We start from the raw sequence: 27,107 nt of genomic DNA, 5'->3' as shown, positions 1-27,107 counted from the left end.
TTCGAAACGGGTTGCATTATTTTAGATTAAGCATAAAAGAAAAAGTGACTGGTAGCAGAAACTTGAAATAAATAATTTAAACATTTAAACCATATTCGTCATAGCGTAAAGAAGAAGCGTTCATTAGACCGTATATATATATACCTTACTTGTCAGAGTGTAAACGGATGGAAATGGATACTAAAGGATGTGAATAGGAACCAATTTCACTTTTAATTTATACCACCACATCCATTTAACAATTAGTCTTACCACCTGTAATTGTTGAATGTTCTACGTGCCATCATTTCTTTTTCAGTGTCCGCCGTAATACTTGTGTGATGATAGGCTGGTTTTGTGCTTAGTGTCTGTATTCCTGCATTAGTTTCCCTGCGGTTCAACAGTTTTTATGGACGGGCACTGGGTTTTCACGACTGTCAGATGGGACAATGAGTTTATAATATTTCCCTATGTCTCAAGGGGTGAGCCTTTTATAGCAACACTAACGACCCAAAGTAATAATAGTTATCGGAGTTTGTATTAAACGCTGGTGAGAGCAACTGCCTCCATTAAGTAGTACGTTTAAGGGAGGGAATATTGCAACGTAGAGCAGCACATTTATATACTGACATGCACTGATATGCATCTATTAGGATGTGAAGTGTTGAGTGGAACGCTTCAAACGGTCTACTAGGGGGCCGTACAAAGAGACAGCAGTAGCAGGAGTTGTATGTGGTTGGCTCATGGTATAAGACACATATGTTGCGATGTGGGCGGCAATAAAGCCGCTAATTTTGGACTTAGAATATTATACTGTAACACTTGACATTGAGTCCTACATCGACACCTACATCACATCGACACTCCGCAATCCACCGCTCGGGGCATGGAGGAGAGTACTCCATACCACTACTAGTCATATTCTTTCCGGTTCCACTGTCAAATGGAGAAGAATGGCTATTTATATGCAAGTTCTCTAAATTTCCGCAATGGTCACTCGTGGAAAAGGCATCGTCTTCCCTCCAGGGATTCCCATTTGAATTCACAAAACATCTCAGTAACACTTGCATATTGGTTGAACCTACCAGTAACAAATTTAGAAGCCCGCCTCTGAATTGCTTAAATGTGTTCCTTTAATCCGACCTGCCACGGCAGATCCTATATAGTATGTGGTCTCCTTTACGAATGAACCACATCGTCCCAGAATCCTCCCAATAAATCGAAGTTGACCACTCGCCATCCCTTCCACAGCCGTCACATTCTCATTCCATTTATTGTCGCTTTGCAACGCTACACTCAGATATTTAAACGACGTGACTGTGTCACTCAGGCACTGGATTAGCCGAGCGGTCTAAGGCGCTGCAGTCATGGACTGTGCGGCTGGTCCCGGCGGAGGTTCGAGTTCTCCCTCGGGCATGGGCGTGTGTGTTTGTCGTTAGGATAATTTAGTTTAAGTAGTGTGTAAGCTTAGGGACTGATGACCTTAGCAGGTAAGTCCCATAAGATTTCACACACATTTGAACATTTGTGTCAGTCAGGGCAATGGTAACGCTGTGCCCGAAGATTACGTGTTTGTCTTTCCTAGTCATCCCCATTAACTTACAGTTTTATACATTTTCAGCTAGCTACTATTCATCACACCAATTATAAATTTTATCTAAGTATCCTCCTACAGGCATTCAACTTCGATTCCTTACAGTCCACCTTTGCCTCATCAGGAAACAACCGCAGATAGCTGCTCACCCTGTCCGCTAAATCACTAATGCATATAGCGAACAATAGCGCTCCTATCACACGTCCCTGGGGCACCCTTGTGGCTGATTAAACCTCTCGCCGTCTAGGACTACATACTGGGCTGTATAGCTTACGAATTTTTCCAGGTACTCACATATCTGTGAAACTATTCCACAGTCTCGTACTTTCTTTAACAGCCAGCAATGGGGCACCTTGTCAAACACTTTCAGGAAATCTAGATATGAAATCCGCCTGTTGCCCTTCATCCGTAGTTCGCAGTATATCATGTGACAAAGTGGTCTGCTGAGTATCACACCAGCGATGCTTTCTAAAACCGTGCTCATGAAAAGCTATTATAATCAAAGTGAGAATGTGTTCAAGGATTCTACAGCAAACCGATGTTAGCAATATTGGTCCGTTCTTTTGCTTATCATATATACAGGAGTCTTCCGCACTTTTTTCCAGTCACGTGGGTCTGTGAACTGCGCGAGAGACTCGTAGTAAGTGCTAGGTAAGGAGCCAATGCTGTAGAGTACTCTTTGAAAAACCGAACTGGGATTTTATCCGGACCTGGTGACTTATTTGCTTAAAACTCTTTGAGTTACTTATCTACGCCGGGGCAGCTTATTACTATGTCGACCACACGGATATCTATTCGATGGTCAAACGACGGTAACTTTTTACAATTCTCGAGGGTGAACGATATCTTGAACGTGAAATTTAAGACTTCGGCTTTGCTTTTGCTATCTTCAGCTGCCACATGAGAGTAGTTAACGAAGGACTGGATACAATCCTTAGATCCGCTTAACGATTTTACATAGAGCCAGAATTTTCTCGGGTTCACTGCCACATCTTTTGCTAAGGTATGACGTTGGTAGCAATTGTACGCTTCGTCCATAGATCTTTTCCCAGACGCACGGATCTCTACTAACCTTTTCTTGTCCTCAATTGCACGTTCTCTTTTGAACCGAGAGTGCAACAGCCTTTTCCTCCTCAGCATTCTCCGAATCTCGTTATTAAAATATAATGGGTCTTTACCGTCCTTGATCCACTTACTAGGAGCACAATTCTGCCTTTTCTTCCTCAGCATTCTCCGAATCTCGTTATTAAAATATAATGAGTCTTTACCGTCCTTGATCCACTTACTAGGAGCACAGTTCTCCAGAAAACGATTTACGTTCTGCCTTAACTTTGCCCATAATTCCTCCACGTCCATCTTACTGGAACTGAGTGATGTCAGTTCACTGTCCAAGTTAGATGCTAACCACTGTTTATCTGCTCATTCTAGCGAAAACACTCTCCAAGCGTTCTTGTTTGATTTATTAAGTTTCGAAACATAGTTGCTATAAAGACATCGTGATCGCTGATCCCCTTTTCTTTACTGACGTTGTCGGCAAGGTCCGACCAATTTGTAGTTACAAGGTCTAAGACATCTCCATTGCGTGTGGGCTGCCGAACTAGCGGCTGAAGACAGTTTGGAGAAAACGAGTTCAAAATTACTTCCGACGACTACCTGTCTGTATCCCCTGCAACGAATCTGTAGACTCCCAGTCTGTACTTGTTTGGTTAAAGTCGCCTCCAAATAGCATTGAATGATCTGGATATTGATTCGTTGCTGATAGTAGATTTTTTTTTGAATGACTCTAGAACTGCCACTGGAGAACCTGGTGGGAGGTAAAAGCATCCAATAATATGACCATTTGATACTGTTTTGAGAATAAATAATTTTTAGTCCTTCTATGAGATATCGGACGCAATTTTATTCAACTGATGCTTTCTTCAATCGTTTAGCGCAGAATAATTCATGCCAGTGCTGCTCAAAGGTTTATGGGATAAAAATAAATGTGAAAAGAGTACATAAATTTTAGTCAGTTAAATTAAACATGGTACTTACACTACTGGCCATTAAAATGCTACACCACGCAGATGACGTGCTACAGACGCGAAATTTAACCGACAAGAAGAAGATGCTGTGATATGCAAATGATTAGCTTTTCGGAGCATTCACACAAAGTGGGCGCCGGTGGCGACACCTACAACATGCTGACATGAGGAAAGTTTCCAACCGATTCCTCATACACAAACAGCAGTTGACCGGCGTTGCCTACTGAAACGTTGTTGTGATGCCTCGTGTAAGGAGGAGAAATGCGTACCATCACGTTTCGGACTTTGATAAAGGTCACATTGTAGCCTATCTCGATTGCGGTTTATCGTATCGCGACATTGCTACTCGCGTTGCTCGAGATCCAATGACTGTTAGCAGAATATGGAATCGGTGGGGTCAGGAGGGTAATACGGAACGCCGTGCTGGTTCCCAACGACCTCGTATCACTAGCAGTCGAGATGACAGGCATCTTATCCGCATGGTTGTAACAGATCGTGCAGCCACGTCTCGATCCCTGAGTCAACAGATGGGGACGTTTGCAAGACAACAACCATCTGTACGAACAGTTCGACTACTTTTGCAGCAGCATGGACTATCAGCTCGGAGACCATGGCTGCGTTACCCTTGACGCTGCATCACAAGCAGGAGCGCCTGCGATGTTGTACTCAACGACGAACCTGGGAGCACGAATGGCAAGACGTCATTTTTTCGGATGAATCCAGGTTCTGTTTACAGCATCATGATGGTCGCATAGTGTATGGCGACATCGCGGTGAACGCAGATTGGAAGCTTGTATTCGTCATCGCCATACTGGCGTATGACCCGGCCTGATGGTATGGGGGCCCTTGATTACACGTCTCGGTCACCTCTTGTTCGCATTGACGGCACTTTGAACAGTGGACGTTACATTTCAAATGTGTTACGACCCTTGGCTCTACCCTTCATTCTATCCCTACGAAACCCTACATTTCAGCAGGATAATGCACGACCGCATGTTGCAGGTCCTGTACGGGCCTTTCTGGATACAGAAAATGTTCGACCACCGCCCTGGCCAGCACGTTCTCCAGATCTCTCACCAATTGAAAACGTCTGGTCAACGTTGGCCGAGCAACTGGCTCGTCACAATACGCCAGTCACGACTCTTGATGAACTGTGGTATCGTGTTGAAGCTGCATGGGCAGCTGTACCTGTACACGCCATCCAAGCTCTGTCTGACTCAATGCCCAGGCGTATTAAGGCCGTTATTACGGCCAGAGCTGGTTGTTCTGAGTACTGATTTCTCAGGATCTATGCACCCAAATTGCGTGAAAACGTAATCACATGCTAGTTCTAGTATAATATATTTGTCCAATGAATACCCGTTTATCATATGCATTTCTTCTTGGTGTAGCAATTTTAGTGGCCAGTAGTGTGTTTAACGCTTTCTCGTGCAGCCACGTTTCGATCCCTGAGTCAACAGATGGGGACGTTTGCAAGACAACAACCATCTGCACGAACAGTTCGACTACTTTTGCAGCAGCATGGACTATCAGCTCTGAGACCGTGGCTGCGGTTACCCTTGACGCTGCATCACAAGCAGAAGCTCCAGCGATGTTGTACTCAACGACGAACCTGGCAGCACGAATGGCAAGACGTCATTTTTTCGGATGAATCCAGGTTCTGTTTACAGCATCATGATGGTTGCATCCATGTTTGGCGACATCGCGGTGAACGCAGATTGGAAGCGCGTATTCGTCATCGCCATACTGGCGTATCACCCGGCGTGATGGTATGGGGTGCCATTGGTTACACGTCTCGGTCACCTCTTGTTCGCATTGACGGCTCTTTGAACAGTGGACGTTACATTTCAGATGTGTTACCACCCGTGGCTCTACCCTTCATTCGATCCCTGCGAAATTTTACATTTCAGCAGGATAATGCACGACCGCATGTTGCAGGTCCTGTAAGGGCCTTTCTGGATGCAGAAAATGTTCGACCGATGCCCTGGCCAGCACATTCTCCAATTGAAAACGTCTGGTAAATAGTGGCCTAGCAACTGACTCGTCACCATACGCTAGTCACTTCTCTTGATGAACTGTGGTATCGTGTTGAAGCTGCATGGGAAACTGTACCTGTACACGCCATTCTAGCTCTGTTTGACTCATTGCCCAGACGTATCAAGGCCGTTATTACGGCCAGAGGTGGTTGTTCTGGGTACTGATTTCTCAAGATCTATGTAACCAAATTGCGTGAAAATGTAATCACATGTCAGTTCTAGTATAATATATTTGTCTGATGAATACCCGTTTATCATCTGCATTTATTCTTGGTGTAGCAATTTTAATGGCCAGTAGTGTATATCTCAAAAGATTAAGTATTTACACTTTAAGTTTAGGGACAAATTATTACACATGGGTGTGCTCGACCTAAGATGAAAAGCGGGTCAAAAGTCTCCGTAGCTGCCTATTGGTATGTTACCGGCATCAGCATCCATAGAAAGATGTTGAAGGACGTTGAAACCACGCGATGGTGACAATGGACGTCCACACCTCAGCACAGAACTTGTAGGTCGAAGGCTTTCCCGTTCTAAAAATTGGAAAAGGTGAAGATATAACAGCAAAGAGTAGAGCGCAGCAGTCAGCGCTAATTTGTGGATATGGGGCTCCGCAACAGAAGACTCCTATACGTTCCCTTGTTGTCCCAACGACATCGTCAGTTTTGACTGTAGTGGGCATGAGAACATCGAGATTGGGTCTTCGACCAGTGGAAACATGTCACCTGGTCGGATTTATCACATTTCTTGTTACAGTAGGTCGATCAATCGTGGCTCGATACGCGTCATCGAGCCGAATGGCTCCTCGTAACCATGCATCTAGGTTTCTGTGGGAACTGTGGTACTTCTAGGAGGTGCAATAACAGTTATGGACTATGTGCAAATTACTATAGAGTATCTGCGTCCCTTAATGTTTGATGCCTTCTCCAAACTCGACGGCATCTTCTAGCAGGATAATTTCCCGTGTCACAACTCGAGAGTAGTGCTGCAGTGGTTTGAGGAATATGATAAAATATGTTAAAATATTGGCCACAAAAATTCGCATGATCGGTACCCAGTGGAACTCTTCTGGGACGCTATCAGGCTCCAGCCTCGCGTCGACAAAACAACGGCGCCTAACGTACGGGAGTAGCATGAGCCATGCGTAGGTATGTCACGAAAACTACCAAGGACTTTTCAAATCCATGCCACGCTTGTTTTCAGATGTATTGTGTTCCAAAGGTGGCCTAACGCCCTATGAGGCAGTTAGTCGCAACGTTTTGGAACATCAGTATTCATATGGCGTTCAACCATTACTTGCCATTTGTCAAGTGCACTGTGACAGGTATTCATTGTAGGTTGTCGACAGAAAATACGAATTGGTTCAAAAATCACATCACAGTTTACCGATACAATGCTGTGTGTGTGTGTGTGTGTGTGTGTGTGTGTGTGTGTGTTTACGTCGTATGTTCGATGGAGAGAAAGAGAGAGGTGGAGAGGGGTATAGAGAGGAAGAGCTCTCTAATCGTTTGCTAGTTTTGTACGAGCGAGGTGACATTTGAGCCACTCCGTACATCTGAAGTCCGTACACGCCTCACTCACGTTTGGAATCGACCACAACATTTTGAAACGGGTCTGCATTATCGCACTGCCAAATTTCACTATCTGTTGCCTCACCTCTGTGAAATTCAGCCTGCGACTGCGTGCCCACTGAAGTGCTTTTCGGCACGGTAGGAGCTACGTTAATTGTCACGTTTACTGGCCGGCGCACAAAACTCGGTAGGCAGTATTTCTGAATGATGTGGATATAAACTCAGACGCACACATTTATACCCCAGAGAACTTTTACTGGCGTTGAAAATAATAATTTTCCCACACCTCCCACGCCCGCAGAAGGAGCTCCACCGCTGAGGAGCGACGTTTCAATTTCGGACCGCCTGGATAAGGCGCGTAAGGTGCCGGTGAGTCCTCCCAGTCTCCACCACTTTGCGAGTTCTCCCTTTACGACGCAGAGTCAAATGTCTGTTATTTTCGATCCCATCTTTCTTGCTGCAAAGCAGTTCCGAATGCGTATAGGCGGAGCGTTTCTCGTAGTTCCTGAAGTGGTGGAAATGCAGACAATCTCTTTTATAGGACGGGATCTGCCATATACATAGCTCATGAACGTCAGCTAAGTTATCCCCCGCGGCTATAACAGTTGAAGAGACGCCCTTTATACACAGCCAATATGACGTCATATTTTATTTTGATGTGACTCTCGCTTGATTTAAGGCGGCCATAAAAGTCAGCCCCCTTATCCCGCAGTCTGTTGAGGTACATAATGCGTTCGGCGCGGAGGAGGGTAATAAAATGTTGCCAGCCCAGGGGTGACGGGCAGCTTTCTCTACTTCTCAGCAACTTCCCCCTCTGTTTCTCACCTGGGACATGCAGGGCACTTCCTTTGGTCTGAAACGTCGACTTCATTCTTCATGCGCGAACCGCTGCAAGCAACGCACAAATCTCTCGTTAAATGAGAGTACAGCAGACTTTGAAACAACTGTTCCATATCTGAGACATTTCTCCACTATGCAAAGAAAAAGAGCTGTTATCAAATTGACGCGTTATAACGATTTTAAAATATCAACCACCTACTATTACGTACACTATAATTCGAAGTCGTGTAACCTGTCATAAAAGGTTTCTGGGTACAAAAATTCCCCCTGCAATCAATTTAGAGCAATTATCAAAGCTTCAGTATTCATAGTGACGTAATTAATTTGGCTTTGGTACATGGATATTCCTGCATTCTTCTGGGTGTGTAAAAATATATTAAATAAGTTAAATTCATTTTCCGAAGCGTTTGCTGTGAGAAACTTTCGTCACGTGGAAAACTCCCTCATGTAATGAATGTAAACGCGTTGAGTATCGTTGCACTTGATGTTGCTGAGCTGCCTTCGACCGCCAATGTTGTCCCTCACAACAGCAACCCATTTCATACCTTTATGTTCCTCCATTAGACAGTCTTGTCTACATGAAAAAGTTTTCATTCGAAAAGGCTCTACATTACACTGCAATTAAGTACATACATGACAGTAGCAAGCTCTGCTTCTAGCTACTAGTGAAAAGTCTGTACATTTTACACTGACGGGAAAAGTCACAATACTAAAGTAAAAAAATTCAGAGCAATGATATTTTTAGAAACTTTTGTCTAGGTAACATATTTAAGTGATTAACATTGCAAGATGTAAATGAGCCATCCCATATGCGAAATGCTCTTAATTTAATAACCGGCGTAACCACCAGAAAGATGGAGGAGAGCACGCAGACGTGCATGCATTGTGTTGTACAGGTGCTGGATGCAGGTTTGAGGAATGGCGTCCCATTAGTGTTGCACTTGGTCGGTCAATACTGGAACAGTTAATATTGTTTGTCGATGACGCTGGAGTTTTCGTCCGAAAACGTCCCTTATATGCTCAACTGGAGACAGATCTGGTAATCTGACAGGCCAACGCAGCATGTCGACACTCTGCAGAGCATGTTGGGTTACAACAATGGTATGCGGACTAGCGTTATCCTGTTAGAAAACACTTTCCGAAGTGCTGTTCATGAATGCAGCATAACGTCTACAAGAAAAACGTACAGTTATTCCGTCAGGGTGTGCAGAACAACCAGAGAGTGCCCCTGCTGTCATACAAAATCGTACCTCGGACCGTAACTCCAGGTGTAGGTCCACTGTGTCTGGAAAGCAGACAGGTAGGACGAAGGCCCTCAACTGGCCCGCTTCTAGCCCTATCTGGCACCGAGGCAGAACCGACTTTCATCAGAAAACGCAACGGATCAGCACCACTCTATCCTCCACTGAGCTCTAGAATGACACTACTGAAGCCGCAAGTGGCGTTGGTCTCGTAATGCACGCTACAGGGCGCGTCGCTCGAAACTCTTCTTGAAGTAACCGACTTGTAACAGTTCGTTGTGTCACTGTGGTGCCACCTGCTGCTCAAATTGTTGCTGCAAATGCAGTATGATGAGCCAGAGACATACGCCGAACACGATGGTCTACCCTGTCGGTAGCGCCACGTGACCGTCCGGAAACTGGTCTTCTTGTGACGGTACAGTCAGTGACCACTGCTCCTAGCAGTCATGTACAGTGGCTACATTCTTACAAGTCTTAATACAATATCGCAGACGGAACATCCACCTTCTAGTAGCCCTATTATACGACCTCATTTAAGCTTAGTGAGGTGTTCGTAATGGCATCTTCGTCGCATTAAAGACATTCTTGACTAACATCAACGCATCACGTCCAGTCACGTAGGTAACTAACTCCCACGGACTTAACAGTATGTATTTAAAGCAAGTCTAATTTGCATCCTCATAGTGACGCATTTGCTCTGATCTTACGCGACTGGCGTGAAATTTGAATAGACATCGTCTTTCAAATGAGAAACACGCCTACCAGCTTCCATTTATGTCGCACAACTCGCTCTTCGTGTAGCGATTATTATTCTGTCAGTGTATGTCCTGTACATTGTATACAGGGTGGTCAGAAAATGTATGAAATGCTTGTAGGAATGTTACAGGGCAGGTTGTACTGAGACGTAAATGTTAAGAAAGAAATTCGATACGTTGCTCCGTTTCCGAGTTATTTAGCATTGAAGTTAGCCAATCGGGGCGTCGCGATCTCGCATTCAAGCGGCCTGCCAGCGGCGGTGTTGCCCAACGAGTGCCTTGACTCGTTAGCTGAAACTTGAATTTACGCGCACGACGCCTCGATTGACTAACTTCAATGCTAAATAACTCGGAAACGGAGCAACGTATCGAATATCTTTCTTAACATTTACGTCTCAGTACAACCTGCCCTATAGCATCCCTACAAACATTTCACACATTTTCTCACCACCCTGTATAAAAGGTATATCACATATCTAGTATTACACAAATTCCGAAATACCGAAACAACCTTCTCGATATGAGAAGGTTGTACGAAAAGAATACTTTGCATTGAGGTAACAGTTTACTTACCTAGGTACTGAAGTAGTTTTTTAAGGAAACGATATGAAGGCCTACGTTTCTTTCATGGTTACCGATAGCTCATGTATACTGGTAGAACGTGTGTAACTTCTTTAAGTGAATCATTTCTAGAAAAGATAGTTGGTTAGAGTGTAACAACATATATTCCTTAATTACATTTGAGATTTCTTGTGATGACGTAATAAGCCTCATCGTCTTAAAGCGATGCCGTCAGGTTTTGTGGTTGAGGGATCTGTTGTAAATGACGGCCAATCTTACAGGCCTAATCCAATACCCGAATACTACTGTTCTCCCACCCATATTATCACAATGGCATTGCAAAATGCGACTCGTAAATGAACATTTATTTCCGTAATCGAAGTCTTTAAATGAGCTGCAATGTGGTATCACTCAGCCCCGAAGTGTCTGGAGTCAGTCCTGTTGTTCATAGAAATCAGACAGACGTCGCACCTGTGTTACTTCTCAATATTTGACCCCTTTAGTGCTTTTCGGGGAAAAACTGCGCTGATATCGAATTTCTCTTTTTTTCTTCCATTCATTCCTTTCTCATTTATAACAGCAGTAAAATAATAAGGTATCAGAGCCCTCTTCACGCTTGAGACATGCATTTCATACTTGGTCAATGGTATAAATGTGGCAGCGGCACTCATCTAAATTAGAATTTACCCGAGGGCAATAATGAACCACATTGCCCACGAGAGCATATGTTTACGTGATCGACTTCGTGAAATAATGACGTTAGTACCATTCTGAGTTGCTTGGTATGGGATGTACCCAAACATCATTTATTAAAGTTCGGATATTTGGTGCTAATAACATTTACACAATAGTGCAAATGTCGAAAATATGCACTTTGTACATCGTTTGGATACATGTCTGTTCTATTCACTCACCATTGTTAATGTTGACAACAGTATACGCCATTTCACTTTCAACCTTGCACTTTGGTCTTACTTGGTTCTGTGTTTGTGACATCCGACAGTGTTAGTTGTACATTAACAGCGATATGCATCAGTTTATGTGGGTATGCTGATAAAGAGTTAGGAGATTTTCACTTTGTGTTTGAATTTCGTGTATGGGTTCACTGAATGTAATGGAAGAATGGACGACTACTCTTTTTTCAGACGTATAAGAGACGTGGAGAAGCTTCAGCGGCCATCCACTCCAATCCTGCTACAACAAGTGAGTTTAAGTAAATAAAAATCATGTTTCCATTCGTGGATTTGTGCTGCTCAAGCAATCGTGAATTCATTGACAGTAGTCAGAGGCCCATAAATTAATTAAATAAATAGTACGTAGTTAATTTATGGATTAAAATCAATTTCCCATACTGACTGAAACCACCGATGGCTTGTCTAGGGCTAGAAGACCGTCGAGTGGTATGGGCGGAGCAGTTTTCTTGTGTACCGATAAATTAATTCAGAAAATTCACAAGATGATTAAAATCTGTAGAAGTTCAGGGCAGTCACTTTCAAATTCAAGCTGCAGCAACACCGACGCCTAGGAGCTCCTGTCCTTCCTGCATTCAGAGAACTGGCGTCATGGATGATCTGAACACCAAGATGCCAAGGAGCCCCACCGACTGAAAGCAGCAGGCACCTTTTCCACTACTAACCCCCTCCCCGCCCACCATTCACGTTAGCTACAGGAACCATTTTCAGTCGAAGGGCGCACACTGCTGTGTTGCATAGCGGCACATTTTCCGGGTCCCATTCCGATGCATTTCTTGATCAGCTTAGCAGCGTTATTGGTAGTAATGTGAGAGTTTCCGCCATTTTATTTTACAGGTGTTGACTTCCATCGCTTTGAGGACAGCCATGTATAGATTAAATCAGTTAGAACGTTCCACGGTAGAACACTGCCCCGTGAGCAACCGGCGTTATGATTTCATCAAAGCTAAGGCGGTAAGCTTTGTTGAGCTTCCCTGTCGATGTGTTCGTATTAACTGCTCCTCGAAGCTCACAACTTTCTATCGTAATTTTTATTTCCCAGAATTTATCTCTGTGTTCCGATTATCACTTCCTTTAGAGACTGGAAGAATTAATAGTTGTTTCTCAATCTTTCTCCATATATTCTTCTTGTCTTACATCAAAGAGGGCATCTTGCCAAGCAACCCAGAATTGTGGATTGAATAAAATTCCAATTTATGTAACAAGACTACCTCGCGTTTATCATGTTTTTATCGTCAGTATATTTTATTCGTTTTCAATTCATTGTCTGTTACTACTCTGTCGTTCACCCCTGCCGTCTTTATTAATTAAGTTGTTGACACAGACGTTACTAACAGATTCAGTAGCAGAAGAGGTGTGATGTCTCCACTGGCTGGGAACAAAAGCTTGGCCGATGAGAGTAATTTTATCTGCTGATAGGGAAACAGTGACAGGAATCACAAAAATGGCTCTGAGCACTATGGGACTTAACTTCTGAGGTCATCAGTCCCCTAGTACTTAGAACTACTTAAACCTAACTAACTTACGGACATTACACACACCCATGCCCGAGGCAGGATTCGAACCTGCGACCATAGCGCAGGCATCACATCTCATGTCTGTTTCAATCAGCTAAAAGTAGCCACGTTACAGTACTGTTGGGTGTGTACATAGCTGCATTACTCTGTGCTTAGTGTTCTGCGTTTTGATGACCGCATGTTAGAGGTTTCATGCTACGAAGACAGTTCCACAGAAACAAAGGTTACTGCGGTCGGAACTGAAGAAAGCATTACTATATTATTAGTCTGTGAGAAGCCACAGCAGACCAAGCAGCACTCATAACAAGGTACTTTGAAAATATCCCCGAACAGCCTCCGAAATTTCGTCGGTCGAATTCGCCTTCACCTTGTAGAACAAAACCGATGCTTGTGGCTTACTTCCTCGTGTGTGTGAATACCGTTAGTACAGTAACCGAAGCTTTACGGCAATTTGTAGCACCTACAGGGCAATTATAACCCAAACCGACAACGGCCGTGAAAGCCTCCGCTCGTTCATAAATGTCAACTGCATTAGCAGGACCTTCATTGGGCACGCTGGGCGTGTTCGATCAGATTGCTGAGTGCCAAATTCTGCTCCGGTAAAGAGCGATGCGCTTTTAATGAGTTGTTGGCGTGCGCGCGCACGCTTAATCGTTTCCTTTATAAGCAAAGTGCCTGCCGCCGTGACGTGGCCGTATCGCACGCACAGCGGCGCGCCCCGGATAAGCCGCACGCCGCCTTGTTTACGGTCTGTTTGCGAGTCCAACGTCAGCTCTGGCCTAAAGTATGACGTGTCCGCACGTCACTGGCCCGCAATCTTCGTGTTATTTATAAGGTCACCGTTGCTCGTTGCGCTGTCACGATTCTTGCGTGTGTCATCAAGGGTTGAAAATAGACAGAACTTGTGTTACGCCGTCATCTGCTGCGTGAGAGCTCTGTGGATGGAATTACCGATAACGTCAGGCGAGTGCACCTGATATGTATCAGCGACTCACAAACGGATGTGTTGAAGCTGTTATGCGAGGTTCAGGCTATAAAATGGAGGGCAAGGCTGAAGAATGGCTTGTAAACTGAGAACATTAATTAAAAAAAAACTATCCGTATATTAAAACCTATACAAACTGCTGGGAAACAGTATGCTAACCCCACAACGCAATTAAGCCACCCAAGGACACCTCACAGAGTCGAAGCGTTCTTCTTATAATTTAGGACGACAGAGAAAGAATGTTTCTTATCTCAAAGTAATTTAAGCGGAATATTTTTGATTTTATTAATAACGAAAATGAGTTTCCTAAATGATCACTGACGACTAAAATGTTTATTCCTTCATTAATAAGTTTTTGGCCTTGTCAGGAAACAGTGAAAAGTGTAATGACGCAAGAACTATGTATATCAACTGCATTTGGAAAATTCAATTCAATTTACTGTTTAAATTATAAATCTTTTGCATTATCTCGCTAATATATACATACAGGGTGCTACAGAAAGGTACGACCAAACTTTCAGGATACATTCCTCACACACAAATAAAGAAAAGGTGGTATGTGGACATGTGTCCGGAAACGCTTAATTTCCATGTTAGAGCTCATTTTAGTTTCGTCATATTTACTGTACTTCCTCGATTCACCGCCATGATTTCATATGGGATACTCTACCTGTGCTGCTAGAGCATGTGCCTTTACAAGTACGACACAACATGTGGTTCATGCACGATGGAGCTCCTGCACATTTCAGTCGATGTTCGTACGCTTCTCAACAACAGATTCGGTGACCGATGGATTGGTAGAGGCAGACCAATTCCATGGCCTCCACGCTCTCCTGACCTCAATCCTCTTGACTTTCATTTATGGAGGCATTTGAAAGCTCTTGTCTACACAACCCCAGTACCAAATGTAGAGACTCTTCGTTCTCGTATTGTGGACGGCTGTGATACAATACGCCATTCTCCAGGGCTGCATGAGCGCATCAAAGATTCCATGCGACGGAGGGTGGATGCATGTATCCTCGCTAATGAAGGACATTTTGAACATTTCCTGTAACAAAGTGTTTGAAGTCACGCTGGTACGTTCTGTTGCTGTGTGTTTCCATTCCAAGATTAATGTGATTTGAAGAGAAGTAATAAAATGAGCTCTAACATGGAAAGTAAACGTTTCCGGACACATGTCCACATAACATATTTTCTTTCGTTGTGTGTGAGGAATGTTTCCTGAAAGTTTGGCCGTAACTTTCTGTAACACCCTATATATATATATATATATATATATATATATATATATATATATATATATATGTTGTTGTTGTTTTGGTCTTCAGTCCTGAGACTGGTTTGATGCAGCTCTCCATGCTACTCTATCCTGTGCAAGCTTCTTCATCTCCCAGTACCTACTGCAACCTACATCCTGAATCTGCTTAGTGTATTCATCTCTTGGTCTCCCCCTACGGTTTTTACCCTCCACGCTGCCCTCCAATACTAAATTGGTGATCCCTTGATGCCTCAGAACATGTCCTACCAAACGATCCCTTCTTCTGGTCAAGTTGTGCCACAAACTCCTCTTCTCCCCAATCCTATTCAGTACCTCCCCATTAGTTATGCGATCTACCCATCTAATCTTCAGCATTCTTCTGTAGCACCACATTTCGAAAGCTTCTATTCTCTTCTTGTCCAAACTATTTATCGTCCATGTTTCACTTCCATACATGGCTACACTCCATACAAATACTTTCAGAAATGACTTCCTGACACTTAAATTTATACTCGATGTTAACAAATTTCTCTTCTTCAGAAACGCTTTCCTTGCCATTGCCAGTCTACATTTTATATCCTCTCTACTTCGACCATCATCAGTTATTTTGCTCCCCAAATAGCAAAACTCCTTTACTACTTTAAGTGTCTCATTTCCTAATCTAATACCCTCAACATCACCCGACTTAATTCGACTACATTCCATTATCCTCGTTTTGCTTTTGTTGATGTTCATCTTATATCCTCCCTTCAAGACACCATCCATTCCGTTCAACTGCTCTTCCAAGTCCTTTGCTGTCTCTGACAGAATTACAATGTCATCGGCGAACCTCAAAGTTTTTATTTCTTCTCCATGGATTTTAATACCTACTCCGAATTTTTCTTTTGTTTCCTTTACTGCTTGCTAAATATAAGAGATTGAATAACATCGGGGAGAGGCTACAACCCTGTCTTACTCCCTTCCCAACCACTGCTTCCCTTTCATGTCCCTCGACTCTTATAACTGCCATCTGCTTTCTGTACAAATTGTAAATAGCCTTTCGCTCCCTGAATTTTACCCCTGCCACCTTTGGAATTTGAAAGAGAGTATTCTAGTCAACAGTGTCAAAAGCTTTCTCTAAGTCTACAAATGCTAGAAACGTAGGTTTGCCTTTCCTTAATCTTACTTCTAAGATAAGTCGTAAGGTCAGTATTGCCTCACGTGTTCCAGTATTTCTACGGAATCCAAACTGATCTTCCCCGAGGTCGGCTTCTACTAGTTTTTCCATTCGTCTGTAAAGAATTCGTGTTAGTATTTTGCAGCTGTGGCTTATTAAGCTGATTGTTCGGTAATTCTCACATCTGTCAACACTTGCTTTCTTGGGATTGGAATTATTATATTCTTCTTGAAGTCTGAGGGTATTTCGCCTGTTTCATACATCTTGCTCACCAGATGGTAGAGTTTTGTCAGGACTGGCTCTCCCAAGGCTGTCAGTAGTTCCAATGGAATGTTGTCTACTCCGGGGGCATTGTTTCGACTCAGGTCTTTCAGTGCTCTGTCAAACTCTTCACGCAGTATCGTATCTCCCATTTCATCTTCATCTACATCCTCTTCCATTTCCATAATATTGTCCTCAAGAACATCGCCCTTGTATAGACCCTCTATATACTCCTTCCACCTTTCTGCTTTCCCTTCTTTGCTTAGAACTGGGTTTCGATCATAGCTCTTGATGTTCATAGAAGTGGTTCTCTTATCTCCAAAGGTCTCTTTAATTTTTCTGTAGGCAGTATCTATCTTACCCCTAGTGAGATAAGCCCCTACATCCTTACATTTGTCCTCTATCCATCCCTGCTTAGCCATTTTGCACTTCCTGTCGATCTCATTTTTGAGACTTTTGTATTCCTTTTTGCCTGCTTCATTTACTGCATTTTTATATTTTCTCCTTTCATCAATTAAATTCAATATTTCTTCTGTTACCCAAGGATTTCTACTAGCTGTCGTCTTTTTACCTACTTGATCCTCTGCTGCCTTCACTACTTCATCCCTCAAAGCTACCCACTCTTCTTCTACTGTATTTCTTTCCCCCATTCCTGTCAATTGTTCCCTTATGCTCTCCCTGAAACTCTGTACAACCTCTGGTTCTTTCAGTTTATCCAGGTCCCATCTCCTTAAATTCCCACCGTTTTGCAATTTCTTCAGTTTTAATCTACAGGTCATAACCAATAGATTGTGGTCAGAGTCCACATCTGCCCCTGGAAATGTCTTACAATTTAAAACCTGGTTTCTAAATCTCTGTCTTACCATTATATAATCTATCTGATACCTTTTAGTATCTCCAGGGTTCTTCCATGTATACAACCTTATATCATGATTCTTAAACCAAGTGTTAGCTATGATTAAGTTGTGCTCTGTGCAAAATTCTACCAGGCTGCTTCCTCTTTCATATCTTAGTCCCAATCCATATTCACCTACTACGTTTCCTTCTCTCCCTTTTCCTACACTCGAATTCCAGTCACCCATGACTATCAAATTTTCGTCTCCCTTCACTATCTGAATAATTTCTTTTATTTCATCATACATTTCTTCTATTTCTTCGTCATCTGCAGATCTAGTTGGAATATAAACTGGTACTACTGTGGTAGGCGTGGGCCTCATATCTACCTTGGCCACAATAATGCGTTCACTCTGCTGTTTGTAGTAGCTTACCCGTATTCCTATTTTCCTATTCATTATTAAACCTACTCCCTCATTACCCCTAACTGATTTTGTATTTATAACTTTGTATTCACCTGACCAGGAGTCTTGTTCGTCCTGCCACCGAACTTCACTAAGTCCCACTATATGTAACTTTAACCTATCCATTTCCCTTTTCAAATTTTCTAACCTACCTGCCCGATTAAGGGATATGACATTCCACGCTCCGATCCGTAGAACGCCAGTTTTCTTTCTCCTGATAATGACATCCTCTTGAGTAGTCCCCGCCCGGAGATCCGAATGGGGGACTATTTTACCTCCGGAATATTTTACCCAAGAGGACGCCATCAACATTTAATCATACAGTAAAGCTGCATGCCCTCGGGAAAAATTACGGCCGTAGTTTCCCCTTGCTTTCAGCCGTTCGCAGTACCAGCACAGCAAGGCCGTTTTGGTTATTGTTACAAGGCCAGATCAGTCAATCATCCAGACTGTTGCCCTTGCAACTACTGAAAAGGCTGCTGCCCCTCTTCAAGAACCACACGTTTGTCTGTCCTCTCAACAGATACCCCTCCGTTGTGGTTGTACCTACGGTACAGCTATCTGTATCGCTGAGGCACGCAAGCCTCCCCACCAACGGCAAGGTCCATGGTTCATGGGGGGGATATATACACTCCTGGAAATTGAAATAAGAACACCGTGAATTCATTGTCCCAGGAAGGGGAAACTTTATTGACACATTCCTGGGGTCAGATACATCACATGATCACACTGACAGAACCACAGGCACATAGACACAGGCAACAAAGCATGCACAATGTCGGCACTAGTACAGTGTATATCCAGAGGTTTCTTCCGTTTCTTGTAGTATGCCATAATCAATTTTAAACTAATTGTCTGCTCTGCACAACTTCTCCATGGTCTGAAACCTCCCTAATATTCCCCTAACTCCTGTTCTAGTTGCTCCTTGATTCTTTCATATAGGATCTTGGATAGAATTTTGTTTGTGCAGTCTAGGAGAGAGATTCCTCTGTAGTTGTCTGGGTTGCTCTTATCTCCCTTTTTGTGTAGTGGGTGGATGATAGCTGTGGTCCAATGTTCAGGAAATCGTTCTGTTACCCAAATTTTTGTGAGAGCCATGTGTAAGGTGGTCTTGACTGTGTCACTTGCATATTTCCACATTTCAACAAAAACCTGATCTTGTCCAGATGCCTTATAATTTTTTTGTTCTTTAAGAATTTTTTCTACTTCTTGGAAAGTTGGAGGGTCTAGTTTGTTAGGTTTGGTTTTTATTGGAGTATTTATGTTGATTTGTAAGGGTTCTTTGGGTTCCTCGCAATTCAGGAGTGTGTTAAATGCTTTTGCCACGATTTCTGCATTTTCCTTGTTACTGTGAGTCATTCTTCCATCTTCATCTTTCACTATTAGTGTAGGGGCCTCATATTGTTGTAGTTGTTTCCCAAAGATTTTATAGTAGTTCCTGGAGTTGGTTTTATGATAATTACCTTCTATGGGGTTTATAATATCTTTATGAAATCCTCTCTTGATTCTTCTAATATTTTGTGTGAATTTTTTTCTTTCATTTTTTAGGTTGATGGCATTTTCTTCAGTTTTATGTGTTTGAAACGTTAACCATGGTTGGTGTCTATCTTCATGGAATTTGTCACATTCTGATGTCCACCATGCATGCTTCCTTTGTGGGTTCAAGGGAGCTAGATTCTCTGTATCTTTTTTAAGATTAGGCACTAGTTGTTCTAGATCATCTGTTAATTTGATGGTTTGTCGTATTTGTTGGTACTTATTATTTTTAATTAGCTGATGTGGGTCAAACCTCCTTTTTATTTTATTAGTTTATCCGGTCCTTTTCTTTAACGGAGTGAATTTGATTTTAATTTTAACCATATAATGGTCTGAGCCTGTGACTACTCCTCTCAGTACTGCTTATGAAAATTTTTGTCCATACAGACATGGTCTAGCTGCCACTCACCCTTCCTCCAGTCTGGATGTTTCCATGTTTTAAGTTTACTTGGCTTCCTCTTAAAGTATGTTGATTTAGATATAAGGTTGTGTTCTCTGCAGAGTTCTACAAGTCTTTGACCGTTTTTGTTCGTAAATTTATGTGGACTCCATTTTCCAATTATATCTTTATACTTCCTTTCTTTTCCCAACCGAGTATTGAAATCTCCCAATAACATTTTTACTTTCTTTTTATTTACTGTGTTCACAGTTTGCTCTTGAAGGTCCCAAAATTTATCTACCTCTTCCTTTGTTTTTGTTAGACAATTTTTTTTCATTTGTTGGGGCATGAGTATTTATTATTGTATAGGTCATAGCTAACACTTGGTTCAAGAATCATGAAAGGAGGCTGTATACATGGAAGAAGCCTGGAGATACTGACAGGTTTCAGATAGATTATATAATGGTAAGACAGAGATTTAGGAACCAGGTTTTAAACTGTAAGACATTTCCTGCGGCAGATGTAGATTCTGACCACAATCTATTGGTTATGAACTGCAGATTGAAACTGAAGAAACTGCAAAAAGGTGGGAATTTAAGGAGATGGGACCTGGATAAACTGAAAGAACCAGAGGTTGTAGAGAGTTTCAGGGAGAGCATTAGGGAACAATTGACAGGAATGGGGGAAAGAAATACAGTAGAAGAAGAATGGGTAGCTCTGAGGGATGAAGTGGTGAAGGCAGCAGAGGATCAAGTAGGTAAAAAGACGAGGGCTAGTAGAAATCCTTGGGTAACAGAAGAAATATTGAATTTAATTGATGAAAGGAGAAAATATAAAAATGCAGTAAATGAAGCAGGCAAAAAGGAATACAAACGTCTCAAAAATGAAATCGACAGGAAGTGCAAAATGGCTAAGCAGGGATGGCTAGAGGACAAATGTAAGGATGTAGAGGCTTGTCTCACTAGGGGTAAGATAGATACTGCCTACAGGAAAATTAAAGAGACCTTTGGAGAGAATAGAACCACTTGTATGAATATCAAGAGCTCAGATGGCAACCCAGTTCTAAGCAAAGAAGGGAAAGCAGAAAGGTGGAAGGAGTATATAGAGGGTTTATACAAGGGCGATGTACTTGAGGACAATATTATGGAAATGGAAGAGGATGTAGATGAAGATGAAATGGGAGATGCGATACTGCGTGAAGAGTTTGACAGAGCACTGAAAGACATGAGTCAAAACAAGGCCCCGGGAGTAGACAACATTCCATTAGAACTACTGATGGCCTCGGGAGAGCCAGTCATGACAAAACTCTACCATCTGGTGAGCACGATGTATGAGACAGGCGAAATACCCTCAGACTTTAAGAAGAATATAATAATTCCAATCCCAAAGAAAGCAGGTGTTGACAGATGTGAAAGTTACCGAACTATCAGTTTAATAAGTCACAGCTGCAAAATACTAACGCGAATTCTTTACATACGAATGGAAAAACTGGTAGAAGCCAACCTCGGGGAAGATCAGTTTGGATTCCGTAGAAATGTTGGAACACGTGAGGCAATACTGACCTTGCGACTTATCTTGGAAGAAAGATTAAGAAAAGGCAAACCTACGTTTCTAGCATTTGTAGACTTGGAGAAAGCTTTTGACAATGTTGACTGGAATACTCTCTTTCAAATTCTGAAGGTGGCAGGGGTAAAATACAGGGAGCGAAAGGCTATTTACAATTTGTACAGAAACCAGATGGCAGTTATAAGAGTCGAGGGGCATGAAAGGGAAGCAGTGGTTGGGAAAGGAGTGAGACAGGGTTGTAGCCTCTCCCCGATGTTATTCAATCTGTATATTGAGCAAGCAGTAAAGGAAACAAAAGAAAAATTCGGAGTAGGTATTAAAATTCATGGAGAAGAAGTAAAAACTTTGAGGTTCGCCGATGACGTTGTAATTCTGTCAGAGACAGCCAAGGACTTGGAAGAGCAGTTGAACGGAATGGACAGTGTCTTGAAAGGAGGATATAAGATGAACATCAACAAAAGCAAAACGAGGATAATGGAATGTAGTCAAATTAAGTCGGGTGATGCTGAGGGAATTAGATTAGGAAATGAGACACTTAAAGTAGTAAAGGAGTTCTGCTATTTAGGGAGTAAAATAACTGATGATGGTCGAAGTAGAGAGGATATAAAATGTAGACTGGCAATGGCAAGGAAAGCGTTTCTCAAGAAGAGAAATTTGTTAACATCGAATATAGATTTAGGTGTCAGGAAGTCGTTTCTGAAAGTATTTGTATGGAGTGTAGCCATGTATGGAAGTGAGACATGGACGATAACTAGTTTGGACAAGAAGAGAATAGAAGCTTTCGAAATGTGGTGCTACAGAAGAATGCTGAAGATAAGGTGGGTAGATCACGTAACTAATGAGGAGGTATTGAATAGGATTGGGGAGAAGAGAAGTTTGTGGCACAACTTGACTAGAAGAAGGGATCGGTTGGTAGGACATGTTCTGAGGCATCGAGGGATCACAAATTTAGCATTGGAGGGCAGCGTGGAGGGTAAAAATCGTAGAGGGAGACCAAGAGATCAATACACTAAGCAGATTCAGAAGGATGTAGGTTGCAGTAGGTACTGGGAGATGAAGAAGCTTGCACAGGATAGAGTAGCATGGAGAGCTGCATCAAACCAGTCTCAGGACTGAAGACCACAACAACAACAGGTTTTATTCATTGTTTTAAAGCTTAGAGTCGCAATTCTTGGTGATACTGCTTGGAAATCCGTTACTGAATCTATTATTTTTATGTTTACTAAAAACCCTGTTCCAAACTGGGGACATTGTTTCACTGCCCTCGGTCCTCGTTTCCCATTATAAATTCTGTATCCTTGTGATTCGAATGGGTCCTCTGTGGTGTTTCTCATTTCTTGGATCCCTGTTATTAAAATTTTTTGTTTATTTATTTCATCTGTGAGCTCCTTTAGTTTTCCGGTCTGAAGTAGTGAGTTTATATTGTGTGTTGCTATATAATTTATTTGCTCATGTTTAATATAATATATATATTACCGCCTTTATATCGCACAAGAATGAACACTTCTTCAGTCTACATGTATTACATGTATCTATGGATTAGCAATCTAGTTAGGAGACATTGATCATATAACGTAGTGAAAATAAAGAAACCAACTAAGGACTACCCATATAATTTACACGTCGAAGTTAGCCACGAATTTTTACTATAATGTATTACTGTATATCTCTGAAGTACTCCTGGTTTTCCAAAATCGCAATAACAGTACCTATATCTGAATTTATTGTCCTTGTACTACTCTATGTGGCTAACGTCAATATGTGAGTTCTGCCGCAATCCTTGAGTTTTCGTAGATTCTCGTGCCTGGCCAAAATCTCTCTGTACAACAAAACAATTTTGTCCTACGTCACATACTTTCGGTCCCATTTATTAAGCTTCCGCTGTGGAAGCACCATACCTTGTTAGCGTTCTCATTTGGGACGTTTATTCGACCTACTGATACTTAGTCGACAATTATAGACTGAAATTAAGTCGTCTAAACTCAGGCTTCTTCTATAGGTGAAGTCAACACAAAAACAAACAACAAAAAAAGAGGATTACACTGCGCAACAAATTTCAAGGATCATTATTTCGAAATCCTGTAATTTTTTCCTCATTCCCACACACAAGTTTCAAATGTGGCTCAAAGGTGACAACAACCTTGTCCTGTAAACGACCAAAAGCATGGATCCCTGCGACGTTACCCTTCCGCCCGGCCTTGCTTCAGAACAGCAAAGTATCCCCACATGCAAAGAAAGGCATCTGTAATGTCAGTTGATGATCTCACATTGACACCAAATTTATGTTCGCCCCCGGTAGCTCCGTGGTCAGCGCGACAGAATGTCAATTCTAAGGGTCCCGGTTCGATTCCCGGCTGGGTCGGAAATGTTCTTCGCTCAGGGACTGCGTGTTCTGTTGTCCTCATCATCATTTCATCATCATCGACCCGCAAGTCGCCGCAGTGGTGTCAAATCGAAAGACGTGCATCCGGCGAACGGTCTACCCGCCGGGTGGCTCTAGTCACTCCAAATTCTATTTACCAGATTTTGTCGAAATTCTGCTCAACGTAAACGTGGGCGGGTCACTCAATTGGAAACTTGCGCGATGCTTTTTTAGCCTTCCCGCTTCGCTTCCTCGTGTGGCGTGGTAATGGAGGGAGGAGGGGGGGGGGGGGGGGGCGGTACGATATGAACATGTACGTGAATGAAATTCTAGAACGTCCCTCTAGCACTCAACAGTTGGGCAATACCTTCGGTGTCAGCCACAAATGTACCTGTCAACGACACACATTCAGCCCCACAATTGCTTTAGCGCCTGAAGGCACGCAAACCACACCTAACAGGAGTGGAAGCGGTTGCTGAACTTTCAGGTGCTTGAGCAGCCGCGAGGCTGAATGTGTGTCAAAGTTTCTAACAGGTACATTTGTAAAGTGCTCAATGAAGGCTCGTGGTTAGATTCGATGGCGTTGTCGAACTGTTGGATGTTAGAGGGACTCTTTGCTATTTCAGTCATGTATCTGTTAAAGTTGCACCCCACCGCCCCCCTTCCCCCACCCTCTTCCTCCCATGTTCACGCCACACGAGGACGCGAAGCAAGAGGGCTGAAAAAGCGTAAATCCCTTTGCTGTTTCGAATCACTTTCAAATTTCGTCGAATGGTTTTGAAGTGTCCCTAGTGGTTCCCTATTGGAGCAAAAATTGCGATCGCAATACACTCCACAGGGGCCAGATTATGTTCAGTGGGCCAGATTGTAACGCCCAGGAGATGAGAGCGCGCCGTACGTTGTTAAGAACGTTGTCCTGTAGCTTAGTTTCGAAAAAGTGATCCTTTAATTTTTTGCGCACTGTAGAAATAGCACACTATAAACAGAATAAAAACCATTTCAGTATACCTAGTGACACTTGAATAGCAGTCACACGAGCCAAAGTGATAAGCAACGTAAACCATTGAAAACAATAATTTTCATGGCATCTAGCACACTGTACAAATATTAAATTTTTATCGCGTCTCAGCTCAACTGACGAACAATACTCATAAAAACGATATTTAGATATTCGTTGATTAACATTTATTTAATGAATTTTATTTTTAATTGACGTAGGTGTTCGGGACGAATGGAAAGAAAACGATAAAAAAAATTATGACCGAAACGAGAATCGAACCAGCGACGTATCGATTTCATTTTCAAACTTATATATATCCTGCCTCATGGATATACTCGTAGAACATACGTCTTTTTTTGAAAATCTATATAGCCTGGGACTCGCATCCAGGCCAACCAAATACCACGCAAATATTTACCACAGAGCTACACACGCCATCGGAGTATAGTAGTATCTTTAGTAAGTCAAAAAATCTCAGAACACTTAAAAGTCAATTTTTTGGAGAATGTTTGGTAGTTACATCGAACTACTTTCCGAGAATGACATTTGAACTCTGAATTTCACATGTCATAGAAATAAAAAGTTGCAAAAATACGAATGCTGAATGGTCTCCTTATTAGTTGTAATGGGGTAACGAGAGCGTGCAGGAACAAAGCCATACACTATTGTCGTTTTACTAGGTGCACTATGTTATCAGAAGTATCCGACACCTTGCTGAAAATGACTTTAAAGTTCGTGACGACCTCCATCGGTAATGCTGGAATTCCATATGGTGTTGGCCCACCCTTAGCCTTGTTGACAGCTACCACTCTCGCAGGCATACGTTCCATCAGGCGGTGGCAGGTTTCTTGGGAAATGGCAGCCAATTCTTCACGGAGTGCTGCACTGAGGAGAGGCATCGAAGTCGGTCGGTGTGGTCTGGCACAAAGTTGGCGTTCTAAAACCACCCAAAAGTGGTCTGTAGGATTCATGACGCCGTGCAAGCCAGTCCATTAAGGGATGTTATTGTCGAGTAACCACTCCGCCACAGGCTGTGCATTATGAACAGGTGCTCGATCGTTTTGAAAGATGCAGTCGTCATCCCCAATTGCTCTTCAACAGTGGGAAGCAAGAAGGTGCTTGAAACATCAATGTTGGTCTGTGTTGTGATAGTACCATGCGAAACAACAAGGGGTGCAAGCCCCCTCCATGAAAAACACAACCACACCAAACATCACCGCCTCCGAATTTTGCTGTTGGCACTACACAAGCTGGCAGATGACGTTCACCAGGCATTTGGCATAACTACACCTTGCCATCGAACCGCCACATTGCGTTCCGTGATTCGTCACGTTTTTCCACTGTTCAGTCGTCCAATGTTTACGCTCCTTACACCAAGCGAGGCGTCGTTTGCATTTACCGGCGTGATGTGTGGCTTATGAGCAGCCACTCGACCAAGAAATCCTAGTTTCCCCACTTACCGCCTAATTGTCAGAGTGCTTGCATTGGATCCTGATGCAGTTTTGAATTCCTGTGCGACGATCTGGATAGATGTCTGCCTATTACACGCTACGACCCTTCTCACCTGTCGGCGGTCTCTGTCAGTCAACAGACGATGTCGACCTGTACGCTTTAGTGCTGTATGTGTGCCTTCACGTTTCCACTTCACTATCACATCGGAAGCAGTGGACCTAGGGATGTTCATGAGTGTGGGAATCTCGCGTACAAACATATGACACAAGTGACACTCAATCTGTTCTCTCACGACGTCTATTGACTACTGAGGTCTCTGATATGGATTAACTGGCAGCACAATGCACCTAAAATGAAAAAAAAAGTATGTTCTCTGGGTGTCTGGATACTTTTGATCACATAGTGCATGTCCATAAACTGTCTTTCGAAGCTGGAGATGTTACTGTCCTCTGATACACACTGCCGGAAAAATGAAGCATGGTGAAGGACAGGGTTATTTTATTGACAAGATAGATGACAGATAGATCATCATTGATGGTGTATGTGAAAACAAACTCAACCAAGTGTAACACATATGTCACCGCAGAGGGTGCCCAGTAGTCGCACCAGTTCACGGTGTACCCCCTCTGGAGGCAACTTTGGCACGTATTGTCGCATGCAAAAGATCAAAAAAGGTACCGAATGGCATCGTGTGTTAGATTGTCCCAAGCATCTTGCGCCTTTTGTTGCAGTTTGGCAATGGTTCTTACAGGCTCTGGAGAACGATTG

Source organism: Schistocerca cancellata, chromosome 5 (genome assembly GCF_023864275.1).
Source record: "Schistocerca cancellata isolate TAMUIC-IGC-003103 chromosome 5, iqSchCanc2.1, whole genome shotgun sequence".
NCBI lineage: Eukaryota > Metazoa > Arthropoda > Insecta > Orthoptera > Acrididae > Schistocerca > Schistocerca cancellata.
This window is presented reverse-complemented; position numbering follows the sequence as displayed.